We start from the raw sequence: 20,111 nt of genomic DNA on the forward strand, positions 1-20,111 counted from the left end.
GCAGAACTTACTCAGTTAATGGTAGGTTGTTGGGGAGAGTACAGGTTCATAGCTCCTTGAAAGTGGAGTCACAGGTGGACAGAGTGGTGAAAAAGGCATTCAGCATGCTTAGTTTCATTGAATACAGAAGTTGGGATATCTTCTTGAAGTTATACAAGACATTGGTAAGGCCACACTTGGAATACTGGGTACAGTTCTGGCCACCCTATTATAGAAATGATATTACTAAACTAGAAAGCGTGCAGAAGAGACTTACTAGGATGCTACTGAGACTTGATGATTTGAGTTATAAGGAGAGGCTGGATAGGCTGGGACTTTTTTCTCTGATATTCAGAAAGCTGATGGGTGACCTTATAGAGGTCTACAAAATAATGAGAAGCATAAATCAGTCAACATCTTTTCCTCAAGGGAAGGGAGTCTAAAACTAGAAGACATAATTTAAGGGGAGAGGGGAGAGATACAAGAGTCCAGAGGGGCAATTTTTTCATGCAGAGGATGGTGAGTGTCTGGAACAAGCTGCCTGCGGTAATAGAGGCGGGTACAATTTTGTCTTTTAAAAAGCATTTGGACAGTTGTACGGGTATAGACGGATATGGGCCAATGCGGGCAATTGGGACTAGCTTAAGGGTTTTAAAAAAGAGCAGCATGGATAAGTTGGGCTGAAGAGCCTGTTTCCATGCTGTAAACCTCTATGACTCTATAGTTCCTGGCCAGGAATTTATTCACTTTCTGAACCTTATGGAGACCTCCAACTTTGCTATTACTTTTTTTTTGCTTATGCAATCAATCCTGCAACACACTCTGGATTGTCGTTCCCATCAATGCATCATCCAATACTCTATCCTTCACTTGCCTGCAATGCCCATTTCTGAACATGGATTATAAGATCGTGTGAACCCACCCGACTTAAACCAACTTTATACCACAGTACCACTGACTTTAACATCGACTTCCTGTCTCCTCTTTATTCCTCATTTGCTACTAGGATGTATGCATTCCAAAAATTGTTTCATAACTAGGTTTATCAGAGTTTTCCTGTGCCATTCTCATCTGCATTTTGGCAGCAGCTCTGGACCCTAGGCCATCACTTTTCTTTTTCCTTCCAACACCCTTCTGTCTACTGCCTCCTTAAGAACAGGAACATCAAGCATCCTATCCTACTCTCTTGTTGGCCAGTGCACCCACTGAGAACCAAGCTCATCAATCTCCACCCAACCAATCTGACACTGTTTGTGCTAATCCTGTGCATTCCATCAGCTATCACCCTTCACATTTCTCTCGAAGATGGCTGCACATTTATGAACAAGGCCCATGTTACCCATAAACCCATGGTGCTTCAACACCATGACCTTGACAGAAGTCTGGCTGAGCAATGATGACAGCTACAACCCACTAAGTGATGTCTCCGCTCCTGGCTTTAGACCCCCCACTTCCCCACCCAAATTGTCACAGTAACAGTGCGGTTCTTAGCATCAAATCACATCTTCCTTGGTCTGTCCCTTCCTCTTTAGGCACATTCTCCTCCTTTTAGCATCTCATATTGACCCATTTCTTTCATTTAAATGCTCATTCTCTAAGGCCCACCAAGCACCATAAAAATTTCTCAACAAATTTTTTTTTAACTACTTTTCTCCCTCAGTCTCTACAGTGAGCGACTTCAACCACCATCTCAATTCATCAGGATCGTTCTCTCCCGCCTCTGGGTTCAGGGCTCTCCTAACCTCCCTTAATCTCGCTCGCCATATAAACTTCCCAACCCATATCTATGGAAACCCTAGATCTTGCCATCTAATGGAACCTCAGCACCATCATTTGAATCACAGATAAGACCAATGCTGATCATTTGCTTGCATCAATCACCTACACCCTGCCCTTCCCAATTCTATTTCCTTCTACATTCACCCTTGGAACCTTTCCAATTCACTTACAATGGCACTTTCAAAATCCCAACAATCTGGCTTGTGGCCCTCCGTTTCTCCGACGTTCATATCATACAAGTGCCAGGCAATGGACATCTTCAACAAGAGAAAACCCAACCATTCTAAGGCATCTCCTCCTGTAAAATCATCACTGGGGAATCTCCTCCATCAACATTTATTTCGTCCACTGGAAACCATCTTTTTAAACCCCTCTTGGTGTCTCCACCACTCATGTCTTCAACATGAGGAATTAGTGGACTACTTTAGCAGTGAGATCTTAAGGAACAGGAGTAGGTCTTTAAATCTTTTCCACCATTCAAAATCATGGCTGAGCTTCAACCTCAGCTCCACCATCTTGCACTATCCTTAGATCCTTCCAATCCCTCTATCCAAAAATCTATCGCTCTTGTTCTCAAAATGTACAACAAGATTGCCATTTCTCTCCCTTCCCCAGCCTAACAGGCTAAACATTTTCAAAGATTCTGCATACCCTCACCCTATTCTCATATCTTTCTCCAATTTTTCAACTGTCTCCTTTCATGCCCTATCTGAACTCATTTTTCTGAGAAACCAACTCCTTCTCTCTCAACATTATTCCCACCAAAATCCCTGCCGGCTCTTATGTTAGTTGATAAATTGCTTTCTCACCTTAGGTGCTGTCCCTTCTCCTTCAAATCACCCCTCCCCTCGAAATGAAATGCTCAACTTCTCCATCTTTCGCCTCATCTCCAATCTTCTTCCCTTCTTCAGTTCAAATCCTGAGTCCTTGAATTCCTCCCATTTCTCAACTATATGCTGTCCCATCAGTAACATCATCCCAAAATACAGTGTTAGTTTTCACACATACATGGGTGACACCCAGCTAAACTTCATTCATTATTAGCACCACTGCTTTTAAATGATTTATATATTGACTTAGATACATAGGGCAAATTCCAACAATTGAAGCTGACATAAGATCTCCAACTACAATGAATTGTGAGGATGGTAATTGATTTCAAGAGGATAAGCAGACATGACAGATCAAATTTAATGCAGTGAAATGTGAATTGATATCTCTTGGTCAGAAGAACATAGAGAGGCAATATAAACTAAACAGTACAATTCTAACAGAGGTACAGGAGCACATAGACCAGGTAGTAAATGTAGACAATCACTGAAGGCAGAAGAGTAGGTCAAGAAAGTGGATTAAAAAGGTACAGAGGATCCTTGATTTTCTAATTAGAGGCATTGGGTACAAAACCAAGGAAATTATGGTGAACCTTTATAAAACAATGGTTCAGCCACAACTGGAGTGATGTCCAATTCCAGGCACCATATTATCGGAAGGGTGTGAAGTCTTTTAGACCCTCCGTAAATTTGAGACTGTCCAAACCTCTGACGCCTGCATCCAAATTTGAAACAAGTTCTGTTCACCCATTATCCAATCCTCACAGACCACACTGGATCCTTAGCCATCCTCACAGACCACACTGGATCCTAACCCATCACCCCATTCTCACAGACACCTATCTTTCCTTTAAAATTTCTTCACAGGGTCATCTCATGCTTATTCTCAACTTCTCCAGCCTCACAACCAGAAATATCTGAGCTCCTCTAATTCTGACCTGTTGAACACATCCAATTTTAGTCACCCAACGGTCATCATTTCAGCTCCCAAGACCTCTTTCCTCCTTTAAGACATTATTTGAAACCTACCTCTTTGGCCAGGCCTTTGGTCATCCATCCCAATATCACCTTGTCTACCTCGATGTTGTCATTTCAGTGAAGTTCTTTGGAATTTTTTTTACTGTGTTGAAGGTGCTGTATAAATACCGCTTGTTTTTGTTTACAAATGTGCTTTAGAATCACATTTCTTTAACAAAAAGGGGCACCATCATTGCTTCTATTTTCTCTCTAGTTGGACCTCCTTCTTGTAAACCCCATTAGCAACGCCATCGACAACCCATGCTAAATTTATGGGTTCTGATCCATGCTTCATGCACGTCTGTCAGCAAATGTTAACAACCTAACTGAATGCAGCAGTAGTGAGCCAGATTCCCAATCAATGTTTAGCGATCAAGAGCAAGGACTTTGGCTAAGGTTTTCTCCCCTCTACAGCCCAGGTGTATACAGACCATCTGTACTGCCCCTGCAGCTGTCTGGGTTCAAGCCAACTAACTTCACATCAATCAGAAACAGGAGTGAATCTTCCATGCCACATTGCAGGATCTTACACAAATATACAGAGCTTTCAACATTACTCTTCAAATACTAACTCTGTTCAGAAGCCCTGCTAATTTTGGGCAGAGTTGTCACTGTCTTGGTAAACTTTTCCCTTTTTTTGCTCACGGAGCAGTTTTAAGAACTAGCAGAACCTTAGGATGTGGTTTAATGGAACACCACCTCTTTCCGTTAGTCTATGTTTCAATTCACCTCAAAAGCGTCATTTCCACCCACGTACTAGCCCAGTATTCACCATAAAGCAGGTTCTTACATTACGTAGGTCTTGTGGGGGGACAGTTTTACTCATACTCCAATACAGTGAATATGGAACACATAAGAATGTAAGATAGTGTGTTCCATATTCACTATTTACTAGAGCTATAAAAAAATGAATTGTGGTCTACATTTCCGACGTGACAACAGTGACTATACTTCAAAGGTACTTTATTGGCTGGAAAGCGCTTTGGGAAGTCCTGAGGTCATGGAAGGCAATATATAAATGCAAGTCTTTTTGCTGACAAACAAAATACAGCTAATGTGGAACACATTATTTTATACACATCCATTACGGTACAGGTTACAAACAGGTAATCTAGACACATGCTGTCTACAATATATTGAACAATCTTATATGCACACACTCTTCCTTATATGGAATGTGATAAGAACAAGACAGAGGGAATACGAGATCGGCAGAGAAACCAAGGGCCAGAATCAAACAGGGCAACAGTGAAAATTAATGGCAATGGGACAAGGAATGTTAAAAAGATAAGCCTCGAGGCTTTGTGCCTTAATAAGCAGAGCGTTCACAATAAATTAATCGTGCAAATAGATGTAAACGGGTATGATGTAGTCAGGATTATGGAGACATGGCTGCAGGGTGACCAGGGACGGAAACTGGCTTCAGGAGTATTTAGGAAGGACAGGCAAAAAGGAAATGGAGATGGGGTAGCATTGCTGGTTAAAGGGGAAATTAATGCAATAGTGAGGAAGCATATTAGCTCCAACCATATGGAATCTGTATGGGTATAACTGTGAAATATCACAGGGCAAAGAACATTAGTGGGGATTGTACATAGGCCTCCAAATTGTAGTGGTGATTTTGAGGATGACAGGAAATTCAAGACGCATGCAATAAAGGAACATCTGTAGTTATGGGTGACTTTAGTCTGTATATAGATTGAGCTAATCAAATTAGTAATAAGGCCGCAAAAGGAGGAAGTCCGGGAGTGTGTACAGGATAGTTTTCTGGACTAATGCATTGAGGAACCAACTACAGAACAGGCCATCTTAGATTGGGTCTCGTGTAATAAGGAAGACATAATTAGCAATCTAGTTGTGGGATACCCTTTGAGTGATCATAATATGATAGAATGTTGCTTGGTATGGTGGGAAGGGCTGAGGGATTTGAGGCTGTTTTTGTTAGAGAGAAGAAGGTTAAGAGGTGACTTAATAGAGGCATACAAGATGATCAGAGGATTAGAAAGGGTGGACAGTGAGAGCCTTTTTCCTCAGATGGTGATGGTTAACACAAGGAGACACAGCTTTAAATTGAGGGGTGATAGATATAGGACAGATGTCAGAGGTAGGTTCTTTACTCAGATGCCCTGCCTGCAACAGTGGTGGACTCGCCAACATTAAGAGCATTTAAATGGTCATTGGATAAACATATGGATGATATTGGAATAGTGTAGGTTAGATAGGCTTTAGATTGGTTTTCACAGGTCGGCGCAACTTCAAGGGCCAAAGGGCTGTACAGTGCTGTAATGCTCTATGTTCTGAGTACTTCTTCATCAAGACGGAAAGTGATGTAGTTGATTTTGAGATTGGAGTCCTGAATCTAAATAAAGGAAGCTACAATGGTATGAGGCACAAGTTGGCTATGCTGGATTGGGGAACATTACTTAAAAGGATGACGGTGGATAGGCAATGGCAAACATCCAAGGAGTACATGGATGAACTGCAATAATTGTTCATTCCTGTCTGGTGCAAAACAAAACGGGCAAGTTGGCCAAACCATTGCTTACAAGGGAAATTAGAGATGGTATTAGATCCATACAAATTGTCCAGAAAAACAGCAGACCTGAGGATTGAGAACAGATTAGAGTTTAGCAAAGAAGAAAAAAGGAATTGATTAAGGAGAAAATAGGATACGAGAGTAAGCAAGGAACATAAAAATTGACTGTAAAAGTTTCTACAGGTATGTGAGGAGAAAAATATTGGTGAAGTCAAATGTAGTCCCTTACAGTCAGAAACAGGGGAATTTATAATGGGGAACAAAAAAATGGCTGACAAATTACATAAATACCTTGGTTCTGTCTTCCCCAATGTTGGGGAACACAGGGTTTAGTGAGAGGGAGGAACTGAAGGAAATCAGTATTTGTTGGGAAATGGCGTTGGGGAAATTGATAGAATTGAAGGCTGATAAATTACTAGGGCCTGATAATCTACATCCCACAGTACTTGAGGAAGAAGCCTTGGAAAGAGTGGATGCATTTGTGGTCATCTTCCAAGGTCCTAAGGACTCTGGCACAGATCCTACAGATTGGAAGGTAACTAATGTAACCCCACTATTAATAAAGAGAGGCAAAGAGAAAACAGGGAATTACAGAGCAGTCAGCCTGACATCAGTAGTGGGGAAAATGCTCCAGTCCACTATTTAATAGCAGAACACTTGGAAAACAGTGGCAGGACAAAGTTAGCATGGATTTGCAAAAAGAAAATCATGCTTGACAAATCTACTGGGATTCTTCGGAGACGTAATTAGTAGAGATGATGAGGGGGAACCAGTGGATTGTTTATTTGGAGTTTCAGATGGCTTTTGACAAACAATCGTGTAAGTCATCTCCACTTGTAAAATTAAAATGCATGGGATTGGGGGTAGTATATTGAGATGGATAGAGAACAGGTTGGCAAACAGGAAACAAAGAGCAAGAATAAAAGTGTATTTTTCCAAGTGGTAGGCACTGAATAGTTGGGTACCGCTGGGATAAGTGTGAATATCTGGGGTTCGAGCAATGTATATTAATTATTGAGACGAAAGAGTTAAAAGTAATGTCTCCAAATTTGCAGATGACAAAGCTGGGTGAGAGGGTTAGCTGTGAGGAAAGTGCAGAGATGCTTTGGTCTAATTTGAACAAGTTGAGTGAGTAGGCAAATGCATGGCAGATCCAGTATAATGTGGATAAATGTGAGATTATCCACTTTGGTAGCAAAAACAGAAAAACAGATTATCTGAACGGCTGTAAATTGAGAGAGGGGAATGTAAACATGCAGGTTCAACAGGCAGTGAAGGAGGCAAAATGGTACATGTGCCTTCATAGCAAGAGGATTTGAGTACAGGAACAGAAATGTCTTGCTGCAGTGATACAGGTCTTTGGTGAGACCACACCTAGAATGCAGTGCGCTGTTTTGGTCTCCTTGTCTGAGAAGGATGTTCTTGCTATGGAGGGAGTGTAGCAAAGGTTAATAACTGGGATGGAGGATTGACATATGAAGAGAGGTTGAGTCGTTTAGGATTATATTTGCTGGAGTTTAGAAGAACGAAGGGAATCTCATAGAAACCTATAAAATTCTAACAGCAGTGGGGAGGATAGATGCAGGAAAGATGTTTCTGATGGTCAGGGGAATAAAGAGCCAGCGGTCACAATCTGAAGATAGAGGGTAAACAACCTAGGACTCAAATGAAAAGAAATTTCTTCACCCAGAGAGTGGTAAATCTGTAGAATTCACTACAACGGAAAGCAGTTGGTGTCAAAACATTGTATGTTTTTAAGAAGGAATTAGATATAGCTCTTGTGGCTAAATGAATCAAAGAACGTAGGGGGAAAGCAGGAACAGGTTACTGAGTTGGATGATCATAATAAATGACGGAGTAGCTTCAAAGGGCCTACCCTCTCTACCTACATTGCTCCCCACTGTTGCCATTGAGCATTCCCAAGTCTGTGTTAAAGTTGGGGTACAGTGGCATTGGCCATTTCCTTAAGCTGCTTTAGTCTCATCTGGTCCTGTGTGCCCCTATAGTAATCAATAATTAGTTTTGTAATTATTGGTTATGAGTATATGAGTAGATTCCTCATGATCTGAGCATGAATACGGCATACTTTACACATATCCTGTATGCTTCTCAATCTCTGTTCTACAGCCAACAAGGGGGCTTGCCACATTAGATATAGCAATAATCAGTAAGCCAGCTGAGCTAACAAGCTAATGGTTCATGAACATTTATCTATTAGCAATCAAAGTATGATCGAATTCAATGTTATGCTTGAAAAGGGAGAAAACTGAAATATGTATTAAGGTTTTAGATTTAGTGAAGGCCAACTTCAACAGGATGGGTCAATCAGAAACAGTCCACAGTAAACTGGGCAAATCTGTTAAATAGCAAAACAACACAAGATCAGTGGGAGGTGTTCTAAGAACTGAACAGCTTACAGAATCAGCTTGTAAAGTGGTCAAGAGTTCTACTTGCCAAAAGAAATAGCCATTAATGGCTAAAGAGGTAAGTGACAGCATAAAACTAAAGAAAAGGCATACAAGGACATATAAAAAACCACAGATCCGTGTACATGGGAAAAATATAAAGAATAGCAAGAGTAAAAACTACAAAAAGAGTATATGAAAATAAATTTGTTAGGAATATCAAAACGAACAACAAATTTTACAATTATGTTGGACAAAAAGGCATTAAAAGGGTATGGCCCTTTCAAATCTGACAATGGTAATTTCAAAAAAAAACAGGAAATTGTTGACGTGTTAACTATTAACGCCAAGTTATTATTTAAGAGTAAAGGATGCCAGACATCCCAAGAAACCTAATATTGAACCAGAAATAGGGTCACAGCAAAACTGAAACAAATTATTAAGAAAATAAAGAGCGACAAATTCCGAGGAATTAGGTGAGAACATTCCACATGCCCTAACTATAATCTTCTAAAGTTCTCCTGATTCAGTAATCCATTCTTTCTTAAATTTCACACTAATTTGCTATTGAGAGGTGATAAACCAGGGAATTATGGACTAATTTGCCCATCATCTGCTGTTGGGAAGTTGCTAAAATCTAAAAAAGGGATAGAAAGACAGAATACCTTGAAAATTTTCAACTTGTCAAAAAGAGCCTTCAAGGATTTGTGAAGGGCAAGTCCTGCCTGGTGAACCTAAATGTTTTGAAGAGGTGCCTGTAGTAGCAAACAGGGGAACATCTATAGATGTTATTTACATGGACTTCCAGAACGCATTTGATAAAGTCATTCTCAAGAGCCTGGTAGCTAAAATTAAGTCTCATGGAATTGAGGACAAATTATTAAGCTTGTTAGGAAACTAGCTGAGCGGAAGGAGATAGAGAGTAAGGATTAGATACTCTAACTGACAGGATGTGACTCATGTTGTCTGACAGGAAGCTGTAGGAACTTCGACAATTTACATCTTAAATGATGGGATAAACAGCCACGTATCCAAATTTGTTGACAACACAAAGACAGGAGGTATTGTGGACAGTACTGATGGAAGCATGAAATTGCAAAGAGATATTGATAGATAAAGTGAATGGGCAAAATTATGGAAAATTATGTGAGGTCATCTATTTTGGACCTTAAAAGCAGATATTAGCGTTTTTCGTAAATTGTGAAAAATGAGATGCAATAGAGATCAAACAAGACTTAAAGGTCTATGTCTATAGATTAAAATGTCATGAGCAGACACAAATGATCAAGAAGGCTAACGTCATGATGTTCTTTATATCTAGAGTAGAAAAGGGTAGAAGACGGGCTGCAGTAATACAAGGCCCTGGTTATACTTGTCTGAAGTACTGTGGTCAGTTTTGGGCATCACACCTTAGGAAGGATAAATTGGCCTTGGAAGAAGAACTGCATAAATTTAAGACATTAGAATGACATCCAAACTACAAAGTTAAATTATGAAGAGAGGAAGTGCACAAACTAGAATCATAGCCCCTAGAATTTTGAAAGTTAAGGGTGATTTGATCAAAGTTGTAAAGAGATCAGGGTCAAAAGAAAAACTTTCTGCTGTTTGAGGAGCTGGTCTCAAAATGAGGAACAGGCCTTTCAAGAGCGAAGTTAGACAACAATTCTACATGTAATGAGTAGTAGAAGCTTGCTTCTTCCTTCTACAAATAGCTGTTGATGCCAGATTGATTCCTGATCTTAAGTCTAACATTGATGGATTTCAGTGAACCAGAAGTATTAAGGGATATGACACGAAGGTGAGTGTGGAGTTACATGGCAGATCAGCCACAACCTCAGTGAACAGTTGAATAAGCTTAGGAAGCTAAATGACCTATTCCTGTTCCAGTGTCCCTTTCTCAGATGAATTAAGCTTGGTAACATGAGGTCAAATACAACTTGTTAAGCTGCTCTATTTTTATGCACAATAAGTAAACATATGGAACAATCAGAACAAATCTCATTCAACTCTTACTTCTCTCCTCCAAAAATGGGAACTTAGGCCTGAACTATAGTTTCTTGTGTTGAAACCTGATTGCCCAGCTAGCCTTTGTCCTGTGCTTTCTATGTCCCAATTGAACAGTGAGGGGTACAGTTAATGCTGACTTCCCCCTCATCAGAATAAAACCTGCCATCTACCTCCCTCCACATTCTTAAGATGTGGGTTGAAGGAAAACATCTCCCGACATTGTCAAACTGAACAGGAGCTATCCCAAAAGGCCAGAAATGAGTCAACCAGAGCAGATGACAAGTTGGAGTCATAGAGGTTTACAGCATGGAAACAGGCCTCTCAGCCCAACTTGTCCATGCCGCTCTTTTTTTTAAACCCCTAAGCTAGTCTCAATTGCCCACATTTGGCCCATATCCCTCTATATCCATCTTGCCCATTTAACTGTCTAAATGCTTTTTAAGAGACAAAATTGTACCTGTCTCTACTCTGGTACCTCTGGCAGCTTGTTCCAGACACTAACTACCCTCTGCATGAAACAATTGTCCCTCTGGATCCTTTTGTATCTTTCCCCTCAAACCTATGCCCTCTAGTTTTAGACTCCCCTACCTTTGGGAAAAGATATGACTATCTAGCTGATCTGTGCCCCTCATTACTTTATAGATATCTATAAGATAGCCCCTCAGCCTTCTGTGCTCCAGAGAAAAAAGTCCCAGTCTATCCAATCTCTCCTTATAACTCAAACCATCAAGTCCCGATAGCATCCTAATAAATCTTTTCTGCATTCTTTCTAGTTTAATAATATCCTTTCTATGATAGGATGACCAGAACTGTACACTGTATTCCAAGAGTAGCCTTACAAATGTCTTGTACAACTTCAACAAGACATTCCAACTCCTGTATTCAATGTTCTGACCAATGAAATTAAGCATGCCGCATGCGTTCTTCACCACTCTGTCCACCTGTGACTCCACTTTCAAGGAGCAATGAACATGTACCCTTACATCTCTTTGTTATGTAACTTTCCCCAATGCCCTACCATTAACTGAGTAAGTTCTGCCCTGGTTCAATCTACCAAAATGTATCAGGTCGCATTTATCTAAATTAAACTCCATCTGCCATTCATCAGCCCACTGGCCCAACTGATCAAGATTTTGTTGCAATTGGAGATAACTTTCTTCGCTGTCTATTATGCCACCAATCTTGGTGTCATCTGCAAACTCAATAACCATGCCTCCTATATTCTCATCCAAATCATTAATATAAATGACAAATAACAGTGGACCCAGCACTGATACCTGAGATACACTGCTGGTCACAGACCTCCAGTTTGCATAACAACACTCTATAATCACCCTCTGGCTTCTGTTAAGAAGCCAATTTTGTATCCATTTAGATATCTCACTCCGGATCCTGTGCAATTTAACCTTATGAAACAATGGAGTCTTTCACAAACTGGTCTATCTTGCTTCAATACACATTTCAAATTCACATTGTTTTAAAATGATCACAAATAACAAAGTGTTTTAAAATCGGGTTAAGAGAAAGAAAATCTCAAAATGGTATTTTTATGATGGTGAATAAGGAAATGGGAAATGAAATGAACAAATCTTTTGTTTCTGCCTTCTACCTTGTATCAAAGATACAAAAGATATTCCATTAATAGCTATTGATGGAGTGTCTTTTGTGTCTTCTATACAGGATGGAGGTGGAAGGGAAAGGGGAGCTTGGTGAAATTACAATCATTAAGGAAGCAGTACTGAACAAACAGATGGAGCTGCAGGCTGACAAGTCTCCGGATCCTGATGGACTTAATCCCAGGATCTTATAAAAAAGAGATGGCTAATAAGTAGTAGATGCATTAGTATTAATTTTCCAAAATTCACTAGATTCTAGAAATGTTCCAACAGACTGTAAAGTAGCAAATGTGACCCCTCTATTCAAGAAGGGGAGGGAGGCAGAAAATGGGAAACTATAGGCAGCTAACTTGATGTCTGCTATGGGGAAGGTGTTAGAATCTATCATTAAGGAGGTTATAGATGAGCATTTAGAGAAAGTCAAGGTAATTAGGAAGAGTCAGTCTAGTTCTGTGAAAGGGAAATCACGTTTAACCAATTTATTGAAGTTCTTTGATGGATATCATGCACTGTGGATAAAGGAGAATCCCATAAGCATACTGTACTTGGATTTCCAGATGGCATTTACTAAGATGCCACATCTAATGTTACTGTGGAAAATAGAAGCTCCCGGGGTGGGTGGCAACATATTAGTATAGATATAAGATAGGCTGGCAGAAAACAAATTACATATAAACGGGTCTTTTTTCTGATTGGCAAGATGTGACGAGTGAAGTCCCACAGTGGTCTACATTAGGGCCTCAACTTTTTACAACTGATATCAATGACTTAGAAGGGAGTGAAGACACGATAGCTAAATTTGCAGATGACACAAAGACAGGTAGGAAAGTATTTTGTGAAAAGGACAAAGAGATTGCAGTCTGACATCGATAAGTTGACTGGGCAAAAATCTGACAGATGGAGTACAACGTGGGAAAATGTGAAGTCGTTCACTTTGGCAGGAAGAACAAAAAGCAGAAAATGACTTAATTGTAGAACGGCCACAGAATTCAAGGTACAGAGGATTCTAGATGTTTTAGTGCTTGAGTCACAACCTTATTATTTATTATAAGAGGAATTGAATGAGAAAGTAAGGATGCAATGACTCAGTCACACAGAGCATTAGTGAGAATACATTTTGAACATGATACACAGTTGTGGTCTCCTTATTTAAGGAAGGATGTGAATGCATTGGAGGCAGTTTAGTAGAATTATACTTGGAATAAATGGCTGTCTTATGAAGAAAGGTTGGCAAGGCTTGTTTCCACTGGTTCAAAGAGTGAGGGCGACTTGATTAAAGTCTTTGAGATTCTGGATGGTCCTGAAAAGTGGACGTAGAAAGAATTATCCTCTTATGGGCAAGTCCAGATCTAAGAGGTACTGTTTTAACATTAGGCACTGCCCTCTTAGGACAGAGATGAGGAGAAATATTTTCTCTCTGAGGGTTGCTGGTCTGTGGAATTTCAGTAGAGGTTAGTGGAAGCTGAGTATATTTATTGCACATATTTAAGACTCAGACAGATTCTGATTGGTGAGAAGGTTAATCAGAATCAAAAGTCAAAAAATATAAGGGGGCAGACAGGAAAGTTCATGAAGTTGAGGCCGCAATCTGATCGGTCATGATTTTATCAAATACAGAGCAAGCTCAAAGGGCTGAATGCCTACGCTCGCTCCTAATTTGTATGGTCGGGTGAATGTTCATTTAATCACAACCTTGGCTGCTGCAGCCCCAGTCCATTGGAGGGAGAACACAGTTCAAGGGTGACAAGTCTATAATGGAAACTACTTATACAAATGAAGATTTCAAACAGAATTATAAAATGAGAAAATGGAAACTTTAAAACTGGGGTTGAATTACAACACCTTCATTTAAACATCACCCAGGCATCCTTCAACCCCATTTGATCAAAGACCACACTCAATTTTTAATCTTCACTGGCAATGCTTCAGAAATTCAGCATAATACATCAGTATCTGTTTGTCATGCTTCATTTTAGAGCCTGTAGTAGGAACTTAGGACTAACGAGAAGTAGGTCATTCAGCCCTTTGAGATTGCTCCACCATTCAACAAGATCTTAGCTGATCTGATTGCATATCAACTCCACCCAAGCACATAGATGCAGCAAGCAGCAAAGAAAGCAAATGGTATGTTGGCCTTCATAGCAAAAGGATTCTAATATAGACGCAGGAATGTCTTGTTGTAATTATGCAGGGCCTTGATGAGGCCACACCTAGAATATCGTGTGCAGTTTTGTTCTCCTATCAAAAGAAGGATGTTCTTGCTCTATGGGAAGCGCAGAGAAAGTTTATCAGGCTGATTCCTGGGATGGCAGGACTTGCACATGAGGAGAGATTGAGTCGGTTAGGATTATATTCACTGGAATTTAGAAGAATGAGGGGGAAATCTCACAGAAATTTATGAAATTCTAATGGCACTACAGAGTAGATGCAGGAAGGATGTTCCTGATGGCAGGGGAGTCCAGAACCAGAGGTCACAGTCTGAGGATAAACCATCTAGGACTCAGATAAGAAGAAATTTCTTCACCCAGGGAATGGTAAGTACATGGAATTCTCGAAAGCATTGAGGGCAAAACATTGTATGTTTTAAAGAAGGAGTTAGATGTAGCTCTTGGGCTAAAAAGATCAAAGGATATGGAAAGAAAGAGGAACAGGCTACTGGGTTGGATGATTAACCATAATCATAATGAACGGCGAAGCAGGCTCAAAGAGCTGAATGGCCTATTCCTATTTTCTACGTTTCCACTTTGCTCCCCCATAAACCTCGACTCTCGTCTTGCCTTTCACCATTTTACACTTTCGTGGCTCTCAGTCAGCAGATGTTCCATTAGGAAAGCAGCACACTAACATGGTCCACTTCTATTACAAGTTAGCATTTCAAATACTCCAGCTCCCCAAAGATAAGCCAATGTTACATGGTCACAGAGTCTCCATGGCCCCAGGACACAAGAGCTGGCAGTCCAACCTGTGCACTTGGACCACAGTAAAGGCCACCAGCCTACCTGAGGCTGCCTTTTTGAAGAATATTTTAAAAACCTTCTTCTTGCCCCTCCCTGTCAGGTTTGATAGCTCTATACCAAGTTAAAGGAATTGAATTGGCTGAGGATTGGCACGGCCAAAAAGAATTACCTGTCTTTCGCACTCATGTGCTGATATCCGCCATTGTTGAGGATGCGAACATCAGAGTTTCCACGTCCTGTAAGGTGCTTGGTTCATGATTTGATGTAGCAGGGTTTCAGAATTTTGGCCTAATCTATTGGTTGTGGGATCATTTAGCTTAGTCTGCAGCATGTTGCTTTTGTGGTTTAGCATGGCCTTAGCCCTGTAAAGTAGCCACAACAAGTTGGCACTTTATTTTTAGCTGTCTTTGGTGTGCTCTTCTACACGTCCTTAATGTTGCCAGCTATGAGGACCAAAGACAGATTCTCTTCTTTCACTGCTAGATAATATGTCTAGAACACTTAAAACCTTGCATACTGTCATGTTTTAATAGTAAAAATTGCATTCACGATTCAAATATGCACAAAGTCACATTCACTTTCCAACAAATAATGGACAAAATTGCAGAACACAATCTCCAAAGAGAATTAAAAAATCCAATATATCACCTATAATAATAAATCAAATCAAAAAAAAATGAGCTCTCACTTTTAGGAAATAACTCATGCCCTGACTCACCCTGCGAAAACTACACTGCATAATGCACAATTTACATGCAACTCTGTTATTTGATCGAATAGTATTTGACTTATCCAGTCACCGTGAATCAGGGGCCCAGATTACACATTGCGTGACTTGGCATTTCTACTGTGTAAAACAAACATATGCTCCAACTCCAAGAGAAAAAGAGAGAAAACCTTCTGTTTTTATATAAAAATTCTTGCCCCCTTGTGCACTTGCCAGTCACTGATACTTCTGTAAAATTACCTGGCATATTATGGACCAGCTCAAACTGAAACAGCAACACACCGAAACTGAACAGAGACAAGCCAAACAGGAGAAAGGCAGCCATGGCAAAATTATGAAATTGTGAACCTAATCAGAACAAATATGTTCAAAAGAACACATGGAACAGGCAAATCCGCAAGATTTTTCTAATGCTTTTTGACAAAGCAAAATTATCCAATTTTTATTTCTCAGTCATTGAACTTTCTAATGACCAATTGAAGCTTTTAAACACATTTTCATAATACCATGATTAAATTTGTCTGCTGGATGGTCTTTCACATCTTTAATTAAAGCTTTAGTTGCAAGGTACCTGCAAGACAGACTGGCTTTTCAAACCTCAGGCTTTGGTCATGTATTTGGAACAATTGAAGGGATGTAACCAACATTTTGAGTATTTGCTGCACGACAAAGAAAAGAGCATTGGAGAAAGAAACAAAAAATTAAGGAATGGGAATAAAGAAGCGGGGGAAAATAATTTGTAACCTACGAAATAGAACAGAATACAAGATATTCTTTCCCACAAGAGCCTAACACTGTCAAAATGCTGAACATTTCTGAGCCATACTGTGAAACTAACGAGCACACTCCAAGCTGCAAAGATTGTTAATTTAATAGCAATTAGACTGTCACTGCTAAAGTTTTCATCTTAAACAGTTAAAAAGAGACTGAAAGCCAGAGAGCCCTGTTTATCAGCCCCAGGGTCTTTCAGGTCAAACCAAGTAGACAAACTCAAATTATATTAGGACAAAGTAAAAGGGGCAGCTCCCCAAAAGGAAGGGGAACAGCCTGAACAAAAACAAAAGTACAAAAGAAACTTAAGACACATCTAATCAAAGTGTGATTGTCGGGGTCTATAACGCACCTCAGCCCCTGCAGTGCCCAGCGGGCGCGGAAGGTGTCAACTGCGCCCGAGGACACTGCATGCTCCCTCTCCAGGGACACCTGGCCATGAACACAGCCGTGGTAGAGGGGCAGACAGTCAGGATGGACGCCCCCCCCCCCCCCCGATCTCCCGCTGTCTGGACCTATTGATGGGGCGTCTCACCAGGCCCAGAAGCAGGTTCACGAGGAGGTTGGCATCCCGACCCTCCCTTCTCCGCACCAGATGTCCGTAGATCAGGAGCGGGTTGAAACCTAAATACAACCCCCCAATACATAGTTCAGAACAACAAGCTGTGCACAACAACACGTGACTTTTGACTTACCGGGAACAGCACCACTGGAGAACTGCTGTTATAGCCAGGTAGATAAACAGCACATCTGGCCTGGGGTTTTATTCATCACACTTCACAAATCACAGTGCACGTGCCATATTTTATGACAGATCTTTAGTGAAGTCCCAAAGCCAGTTGATTCCTTCTTCCATGCTTCTGATCTGATAGCTGCAAAACAAGACAAGACTTGTTCATTTTTCCAGATTGACAAAATGATGGAGGAGAGAATGCAGCCCATTCAGCTCAATTTGCCAGTTCCAGCTGTATGGAACAACAATTTGTATCTATGTAAGTATCTTTAACGCAATAACTTCCCGCAATGTGCTTCACAGCAATGGTATAAAACAGTATTTGACATTAAGATACATGAGGCATCCAGGCAAATAGTGAAAAACTTGGACAAAGACGAAGGATTTAAGGGGTGTCTTAAAGGAGTAGATAGATGTAGAGAGACGGAGAAAATTCCAGAGCTTTATACCTAGGCAGCTAAATATGTCCGCTGATAGTGTAGCAATTAAAAATTGTGATGTTTCAGAAACCAGAATTAGATGTGCGCAGATATCTGAGGATTGTGAGGCATGATGGGATTACAGAGATGGGAAAGAGTAAGACTACCAAGGATTTGAAAACAATAATGAGAACTTTCAAGACATTGCTTAACCAGGCACAAAAGTAGGTCAGCAAGTGCAGGAAGAGTTATTCAATTAGTCTCTCCACCTCCTGTTTTCCTCAAAAGTGCTGTACATTTTGAATATACATCCAATTCCTTTTTGGAAGATACAAGTGAGTCTGCTTTTATCAGTCCTGCTGCACGAAACTATTCTCTTTAACACCTCAGTGGCTTCTTTTGTCAATTATGTTAAATTTGGTTCTCTATGAAGCTTTCTGCCACAAGAAACAGTTTTTGTTTATATATTCCATCAAAACTAGTTTTGAACGTTGCCATCAAAACTTCCTCTAACTTTCTATGCTGAAAATACTTCCAGGTCTCTAGTCTAATCTTTGCCTTTGTTCTGGTAATCGCCTCTTCACCCTCTCTATGAACGCTCCATACTTCAGCAAGTATGGTGCCAGAAACAAGCTCAACAATCTACCTGGGGCCTAAACAGTAACTGCCAAACGTAAGCCACTGTTTAACCTCAGGAATTCAGAAACAGCTCAGATTTACAATATTTATGTTTAAATTTACATGCATAGTTAGAATCCAAATACAGTCAGTAAAACAGACAAGGTCAATTAAAAGCCAAACAGCACAACTGTGCTATAAATTCCAAACTAAACATTACCAATCCCACAAGAGATCAGCTAGCAACCTAGATATTAGATTTTATGCATATTACATATTTTGTGCTTCAAGGAAGGTTGGATGACACAGATTTGTTGTTAATGTTGATTGAAATATGGCAAAACACAGTGGCACAATGGTTAGCACTGCTACCTCACAGCACCAGAGACCCCAATTCAATTCCAGCCTCAAGTAACTGTGTGGACTTTACATGTTCTTCCCATATCTGCATGGATTTCCTCCAAGTGTTTCTGGTTTCCTTCCGCCGTCCAAAAATGTGTTGGTTACTTGGATTAGCCATGGTAAACGGACAGGGTTTTGTGGATAGGGCAGGAGGGCTGGGCTTAGATAAGATGCTCTTTTGGAGAGTCAGTGCAGAGATGAGCTGAATGTCCTCCTTCTACACTGTAGGGATTCTATGGTCCTTTCATAATTCTACTTACTCTCTTCTCGGAGCTAGGTGGTACAATGCATCACCAGGGCCACAAATCTGACCCAATCAGATCTCTGCTGAAAGGTCATCCAGACTTGAAACGTTGACTTTACCCTCTCTCCCCATAAATGCCATCAGACATTTGCGATCAGACAAATGCTGAGATTTTCCAGCATTTTCTGTTTTTGTTTCAGATTCCAGCATCCACAGTATTTTGCTTTTATCTGGGTAAATCTCTACTTATCGTCACTGCCACCTTGACCTCAGCCACCCTCCCTCGCCCCCCCCCCCCCCCCGGCCTGCTGCTCATTACTCTTTCCTTTGCGGTAGTTGCGGAGGTTACTTGTATTCCACTCCAATTGAAATTATATAAAGGTGGCTTGTATCCAATCCCTCACAATTATTATTACAAATATCTAAAATTGCTCCAATACAATATTTTACTCGGAAATGAGCCTCGTTATGTGACTAACTGGTCTGATTTAACTACTTTAACCAGATTACTGAGGTACTTCAATGGGTAAAAGCCCCCTGAGAGGAGTGGCTGTCTGTTTTGTTGTTGATGACTCTGCTTTTACGTTAAAGGATGAATGTTGACCCTGTTTGAACACCAATCCCTCCAGACTCTCCCCCAGACATGGACACTGGGTCTCGATGTTTCTAACCTGTTTCTCTCCGGGCCTCCAGCTCACTCTCCCCACTCTCTCGGCGCCTTTTCCGGGTTCCGCTCCCTTCACAGATCCCGGGCCTGATCACAGCCACAGACCTCCCCGGGCAGCTCCGCCCCCTGGTGCCCCGCAGTATTGCAGCGGCTCGCCAACATCAAACTGGTCTTCACAACTCAACTGTCCCAACCCAAATCCCATCCTCCACTCACACCCCCCATCCCAACTCCAATCCCCCGACCCCACTCCCCACCTACTTCCCCCAAACCCCTCTAATCCCCCACCCAACTCACTCTCCCATCCCCAGCCATCTCCTAATCCCCTTTAATCCCCAAACCAACTGCCCCAACCCAACACCTCAAATCCCTCTAATCGCACACCCCAACCCAATTTACCATCC

The 20,111-nt window shown here is 40.9% G+C and overlaps 1 protein-coding gene across 2 annotated transcripts in view; it reads right to left on the minus strand.

Moving 5' to 3' along the window:
• Positions 1 to 19,797, minus strand: part of traf6 (TNF receptor-associated factor 6) — a 68,632-nt gene extending 48,835 nt beyond the window's left edge. The window contains exons 1-3 of one of the 2 annotated variants that reach the window (XM_080190502.1): positions 19,712 to 19,797; positions 17,320 to 17,496; positions 16,425 to 16,512 (exon numbers count right to left, since the gene is read on the minus strand). The gene's annotated coding sequence lies outside the window, so the exon portion shown is untranslated. The remainder of the gene's footprint in view (positions 1 to 16,424; positions 16,513 to 17,319; positions 17,497 to 19,711) is intronic. The other variant, XM_080190501.1, reaches the window with a different exon arrangement.
• Between the last annotated feature and the right edge of the window lie 314 nt (positions 19,798 to 20,111).

Source organism: Carcharhinus amblyrhynchos, chromosome 6 (assembly GCF_965287045.1).
Source record: "Carcharhinus amblyrhynchos chromosome 6, sCarAmb.v2.hapA, whole genome shotgun sequence".
Lineage (NCBI taxonomy): Eukaryota > Metazoa > Chordata > Chondrichthyes > Carcharhiniformes > Carcharhinidae > Carcharhinus > Carcharhinus amblyrhynchos.